Genomic DNA, 6,900 nt, shown 5'->3' on the forward strand with positions numbered 1-6,900 from the left:
TTAGATAGTCGAAAAAACGTTCCTTAAAAAGTACTGGTGTATGGCTAACTTTACACCACTTTAGCTGCTACTACAAGCGATTACCTGGAGAACTGATGATCGTGAGGCCGCGTACACACGCGGGGACTGTTCGCCCAACTTTGTCCGTCAAACAGTTTCGGCAAACAGTCCGCTCAAAATTAGCATGGACGGACATGGCCACACACGACGAACGAACAGTTTGCTGAAACCGTGCGCGATGACGTGAACGGCACGTACGACGGGACGAAAAATACGACGTCCTATACACTGCATTATAACTTTCGGCGTGTAAATCCTTTCTGAGCATGCGCGGAACTTAGTTTGACGAACAAGCCTACACACGAGGGGACTGTTCGCTGAAACAAAGTTTCAGCGGACAGTTTTTCGGAATTTCCGAAAAACCTTGTTCAGCGGACTGTTCGCTGAAACTGTCCGCTGAAAGCCCACACACGAGCGGACTGTTTGCCGAAACACTGTTCAGCGGACAAAGTTGGGCGAACAGTCCCCGCGTGTGTATGCGGCCTGAGTCCACAAGTGTATATAGACCTTCAGAAATGCAGATCTGACATTTCCTTTGAGTGTTTCATTTGATGGGTATTTGTGTGCAGTTAAAAGTGTCTCTGTTAGACACCTATTATTGAACAATAGGTGAATTACTGAATTCTGTGACAAAAAAACATTAATAAAGCTGGTTACACACTATGCAATTTTCTGTAGATTTTTCCTTCTGATTTACCAAAAACAATATAATATGAGGTCAAACCGTAAGAGTTTCAATTTGTACGCAGTCAGGCAGGCCCTTGCACTACATGGTTTTGGCAAATCTAAAGGAAATCAGACAACAAAAGTTGTATAGTGTGTATGGGGTCTAAAGACTCATATACACGATCGGATTTTCCACCGGGAATTGTGTGATGACAGACTGTTGGCCTAAAAAATGAGAACAGTTTTTTTCAGATTTTCCAGACAAATGTTGAATGGCAGGCTTATACATTTTCCGGCGGACAATGGTCTGTAGTCACATTTTCCTATCGTGTCTACACAAGTTTGTCATACAAAAGCCCAAAGTACAAACACGCATGCTCAGAATATAAAAGTGCATGCAGGGCACTGCACAGACCACTAGGGACAAAGGGGGTGTGCATTTTTTTATACAGTACTGTAATCTGTAAGATTACAGTACTGTGTGTGTTTTGTGTACTTTCTACTTTTTTGAATTTAGCGCCGATCTCCGCTCCTGTGTGCCGTAATGTCTCAGGGAACGGAGCTCGGCGGCACTCGGGCACTGTGTGAATCGAGCGGAGGACAGCTTGATCACACAGCGCGGGGACATCGCTGGATCCAGGGGACAGGGTAAGTTATTTCTCCGTGTCCTCCCTGTATCCAGCGATGCGATCCCGAGTCTGGCTTGGAGTTACCGCTTATGATATTAAAATCCCAACCCGAGCCAGACTCGGGATCACCGCCAGGGAGGTTAATGGGATAATAATGAAGCTGCTTTGCTGGTGATACTGATGGAGTTATTGCAAACAAGTTTTCAAAGGCTTTTTTTTCTAGTGATATCAAGAATAATATTATTATGATTTTTTTTTTTTTTTTTGGGGGAAAGTTACCACAACACCATTATCCCATAGTTTTTAAGATCAAAGATACAACTATGTTGGTGTCCCTTGTTAATTTTACATCATATTTTTTTTAATGTAACTGCCTACTCCCAAACTGTCATTTGAAGTAAAACACATAGCCAAGTATTATTCTTCACAATTTATTCATTGTGCATTAATAAAAGAAAATAAATACAATCAGACATGCTATCTGCCAATAGAAATTAACCAAAAATATAAAAAATATAACAAATCTAATCATTATTCAACCAAAAAATAAAATAAAAGCCTCATGCATGTGTCCTGATTCTAAATATAGGGGGTCAACAATGCCAAGAGTTGGTGAAAGCAGGGCTCCGTCATCCGGAGATAATTCCGAAAATCATCAGGATTATTTTAGAGCTCCCACAGCAAAGGCATATAACATAATCAGTCACAATTAATAAAGCAACCAATTTTTGGTCCAAGAAAACCTGCTCCTCCTGTTCCTGGACTGGACATGGGTCAAAGCAATAACTCCAGGGCCAATAATAAATAACACATTATCTCCTCCTCCTTAACTGAAAAGCACGAAATGAAAAGCGCGAAATGAAAAGTGCAAATCAACACTCACTAAACTTCTACTAACATGATATTAGCAGAAGGAGCCCAAAGGGTGGCGTCTGACAATTGAACTTCCTCTTTATCAGCTCGTAGTACGTCTAGTATGGCACTATGTTCATGTTTGTTGGCCGACAGTTCCTTGCCGTTCGTATGCAAGACAAGTTCCTGGCCAATGCCATTCAGACAAAAGTTTGACATTTTGTCTGTGGAATATCCAATCGTGTGTATGAGGCTTTAGACCCCATACACACTATTAGATTTTCTGCAGATTTTTTTGTCAGATTTACCCAAACCATATAATATGAGGTCAAACCTTAAGAGTTTCAATTAGTATGCACCCAGGCAGGCCAAAAATCTGCAGAAAATGTAATAGTGTGTATGGGGTCTAAAGCCTCGTACACATGATTGGATTTTCCGCAGACAAAGCGCCAGACTTTTGTCCGAAGGGCCTTAGCCATGAACTTGTCTTGCATAAAAAACGGCACACAATTGTCGGCCAACAAACACAAATGTAGTGACATACTACGTGACTTTTCAGCTCTTTAGTGTCACCCTTTGGGCACGTTCTAATGTTGTGTTTGGTGAGCATTAATTCGGACCTGTGTACACACGATCGGAAAATCTGCAGACAGACCGTTGTCTGCAGAAAATTTATAAGCAGAAAATCCAACAACAATTTTCCAATGGATCATACAAACGGTCGGATTTTAGGCCAACAGTCTGTCAACACACAATTCCCGTCGGAAAATCCAATCGTGTGTATGAGGCTTTAGAGCTCATCATTTTAGATGTGATAGGATAGGAACTGTAATGGCAATATGCAGAGTGGATATGAGCATATTAGTATGGCTAGAAAAAAGCCTCCTGCATGCTGGTTTTAGGCTCCATGCACACAGGACACTCAAAAAAGTTGTTCTGGACATCGGATTGCTGTCAGGAAAACGCTGCTTTAAAAACGCGATTTTATCAGCGTTTTGCATTGGGCGCTGGCTTTTAGCCGCGTTTCTCGGCCTCTATTCAAAATCAATGGCTCCCTATGGGAGCCCATTGTTTTGAATAGAAGTCGCACCAGAAGTTGGATCATGATTATCCGACTTGCAGTGCAACTTGTGTGCTGAGGATGAAGGGGAACCTTCGCCAACATGAAAAAAAATTGTCATGGGGTCCCCCCCCCCACAATCCATACCAGACCCTTATCTGTGCACGCAGTCTGGCAGGTCAGGATGGGGGGGTGAGCAAGCACCCCCCTCTCTTGGCCCATACCAGGCCACATGCCCTCAACATGGGGGTGGGTACTTTAAGGCAGGGGGCCCTGCGTCCCCCACCCCAAAGCTCCTTGTCCCCATGTTGATGAGGACAAGGCCTCTTCCAGACAATCCTTGCCAGTGGTTGTCGGGGTTTGTGGACGTGGGGCTTATCGGAATCTGGAAGCCCCCTTTAACAAGGAGACCCCAGGATCCTGGTCTCGCACCCTGTGTGAATGCATATAGGGTACATTGTACCCCTACTCATTCACCAAAAAAAAGTGTAAAAAATAAACACAGTACACAGGTTTTTAAAGTATTTTATTCAGGCAGCTCCGACATCTCTTCCGATTTCTTTTCCCCTCTGCTGCTCTTCTCCCTCCTCTTGTTCTTCTCCTCTCTGTGCTGTCTTCTCCCGCTTCTGCAAGGCCTTCTCTCTCCGCTGTTTTCTTGCTTTATTCTCACTCTTTTTCTTGCTTTTTTGCCCTCTCTTTTGCCGCTATCTACTCAGCTGTCTTCTCCCTCTGTTCTTCTTCTGATGTTGACTCAACGCGATCTCCCACTGTAATGCTGGGTCTGCCATGTGCAATGACTTATATTGGCATGGGGCGGAGCCAACCGCTGACGTCTGTGGGCCCCGTCTCCTTGTCCCACCATTTCCTGGGCGGTGACCACGCAAGGAGGCGGGTCCTACAGATGACATCAGAGTCTGGCTCCACCCCATGCCAATATAAGTCATTGCACACAGCGGACCCAGCATTACACCGAGAGATCGAATCGAGTCAACATCGGAAGAAGAACGGATGTTGAGGGCATGTAGCTTGGTATGGTCCAGGACGGGGGCTGTTGCTCGCCCCCCCCTATCCTGACCTGCTGGGCTGCATGCTCAGATAAGGGTTTGATATGGATTTTGGGGGGACCCTAAGGGTCTGGTATGGTCCGAGGAGGGGAACCCCACTCCCTTTTTTTTCATTTTGACTGGGTTTCCCTTTATCCTCAGCACACAGGTCGCACCGCAATTCGGATCATCATGATCCGACTTGTGGTGGGACTTCTATTCAAATCAATGGGCTTCCATAATGAACCATGGATTTTGAATAAAGGCAGAGAAATGCCTGACGAGGCTTAATGCTCTGTATACAGCTTTAAGCCCCGTTTAACAGCTTTTACCGGCATCTGGCATTTGCAGAATTGCTCTTGAACACGATTTTAGCGCATTCAGACAACAGCTCATAAACTCCCCTGCTGATAAACATCCAAAAGTGTCCATGTGTGCATGGACAAATAGGATAACATAGAGGGGATTTTATGGGCTGTTAAAAAAACACCCAAACTCCCAAAAACATCAGTTTATGAGCTTCAGCGTGCATGGAGCCTATAGACATGTGTAAAACAAAAAAATGGTTTTGTTGCATTACGATTCGTTATTTACACAAATTTGTTTAGTTAAATTTGTTTAATCCGTTTTAATCACTTTCAGAATTTGATTTGTTTATTCGTATTCAAATCAATTTGAATGTTCGAATTCAAATTCGGATTGATTTGAAACGTTTTTGAATCAATGTAGAATACTTTTTCAATTTTCCAAGAGACTAGAGAAACATATACTAGAATAGAAAAGAATATAACAGAAAATAAAAGTAAATAAGAGTAAAACAGAACAAAATAGTATAGAAAATAAAAGAACAGAATAGAATGGAATAGAATAGAATAGAAAGGAATAGAATAGAATAAAAAATTGAATTAAATAGAAAGATTATAACCATTTACTGAAATTTTAATACAATAGAATAGAGTGGAATAGAATAGAAAAACACAATAGTGTAGAAAAAAAAAACAACAGAATAGAATAAAATATAATGAATATAACCATCTTACTATTCTATTCTATTCTTTTCTATTCTATTCAAATTCTAATTATTTCTATTTGAATTTTGGGAAATGGTTATATTCTTTCTATTCTATTCCATTATATTCCATTTTTTATTATTATTTTTTCTATTTGTTTATTCTATTCTTTTCTATTCTATTATTTTATTGTCTATTCTTTTCTATTCTATTCTATTCAAATTTGAATTTATTCTATTTATATTATAATTTCTATTCTATTCTGTTATTTTCTATTCCATTATTTTCTATTCTATTCAAATTCGAATTGATTCTATTTGAATTTTGGCAAATGGTTATATTCTTTCTATTCTTTTCTTTTTTAAATTCTATTCTTTTTTATTCTATTAAAGTCTATTATATATTTTTTTTATATTATATTCTTTTCTTAAGTATTTGAATTCAAATGTATTCTATTTGACATTTGAATTTCAGAAGATGGTTATATTCTATGTTATTCTATCTTATTGACTGTTCTTTTATTTTCTATTCTATTTTGTTCTGTTTTACTCTATTATATTCTATTATTTTTTTCTGTTATATTCTTTTCTATTCTATTTTTTTTCTATTCTATTCCTTTATTTTCTATTCTAGAAAATTGGAAATGTATCCAAATTCGAAAACTTTTTTAATTCGAATTTGAAAACTATTTGAATTCTACAATTCTAAAATGATTTGAATTCAAATTTCGTCTGATTTTTTTAAAAATGTTTTGTTATTTTGTATTCATTTAATGTCGGTACTATTGTAATTTGGAAATTCTGGGACATACGAATTTCCCCCCAAAAAAATTCATCCGAATTTGGGAAGGAAACAAACCGCACGTCTAGTATTTGAAGCTACTAGAGTCCATAACAACCTTTCCCATCCAGGGTTGTGTAAAACTCTAGGGTTACTCCATAGGTTTCTAGAGGTTCCTTGGGCAATGAACAACTTCTGCCTCTCAGATGAGTAACCACTGACACCAGTAATAGTTTTAGCTATTTGTAAGTGGGGATTCTTCCTAATAAATCACAAGTATAAGGAGCCTTCTTCCTAGTTCTTCCTATTCTTCCTAGTGACCATCATACTAATGTACTATGAGCTGTAGACTATTTGTAGTGGTTCCCTGAGCCCAGAGGGGTATTTCAAGGCTTCCACCAAGTTAAAAAGATCTAGAAAGGCTGATTATTAAAATTAAGATAAGCATCAAAGATATCATAAATGTAATATATTATAAACATTGAATTTTTACTAGTGAAAGATTAAAATGTATCAATAGCACACATCATTTTAGATTTCACTATTTAACAAAATTGGAATAAATCAGGTATTGTAGTAGCTGTTGATGGAATTATGCAGAATTTTACATTTGAAGGAGTGAGGGATATCTGAAAACCTGACTGATTAAAGAGCTAACCAGTAAGATGTCTGTTACGTCCGCAGACTGATGATACAGTAGATGGTTCACACATAAAACTCAATAAATGTTCACATCTATCTTTCCACTCTTTCACATGCATGCTTTCTTTCTGTTTTTCCCTTGAAAATAACTGTTTACA

This window comes from Lithobates pipiens, unplaced genomic scaffold, assembly GCF_037356315.1.
Source record: "Lithobates pipiens isolate NorthernLeopardFrog02 unplaced genomic scaffold, aLitPip1_a1.2 Scaffold_18, whole genome shotgun sequence".
Lineage (NCBI taxonomy): Eukaryota > Metazoa > Chordata > Amphibia > Anura > Ranidae > Lithobates > Lithobates pipiens.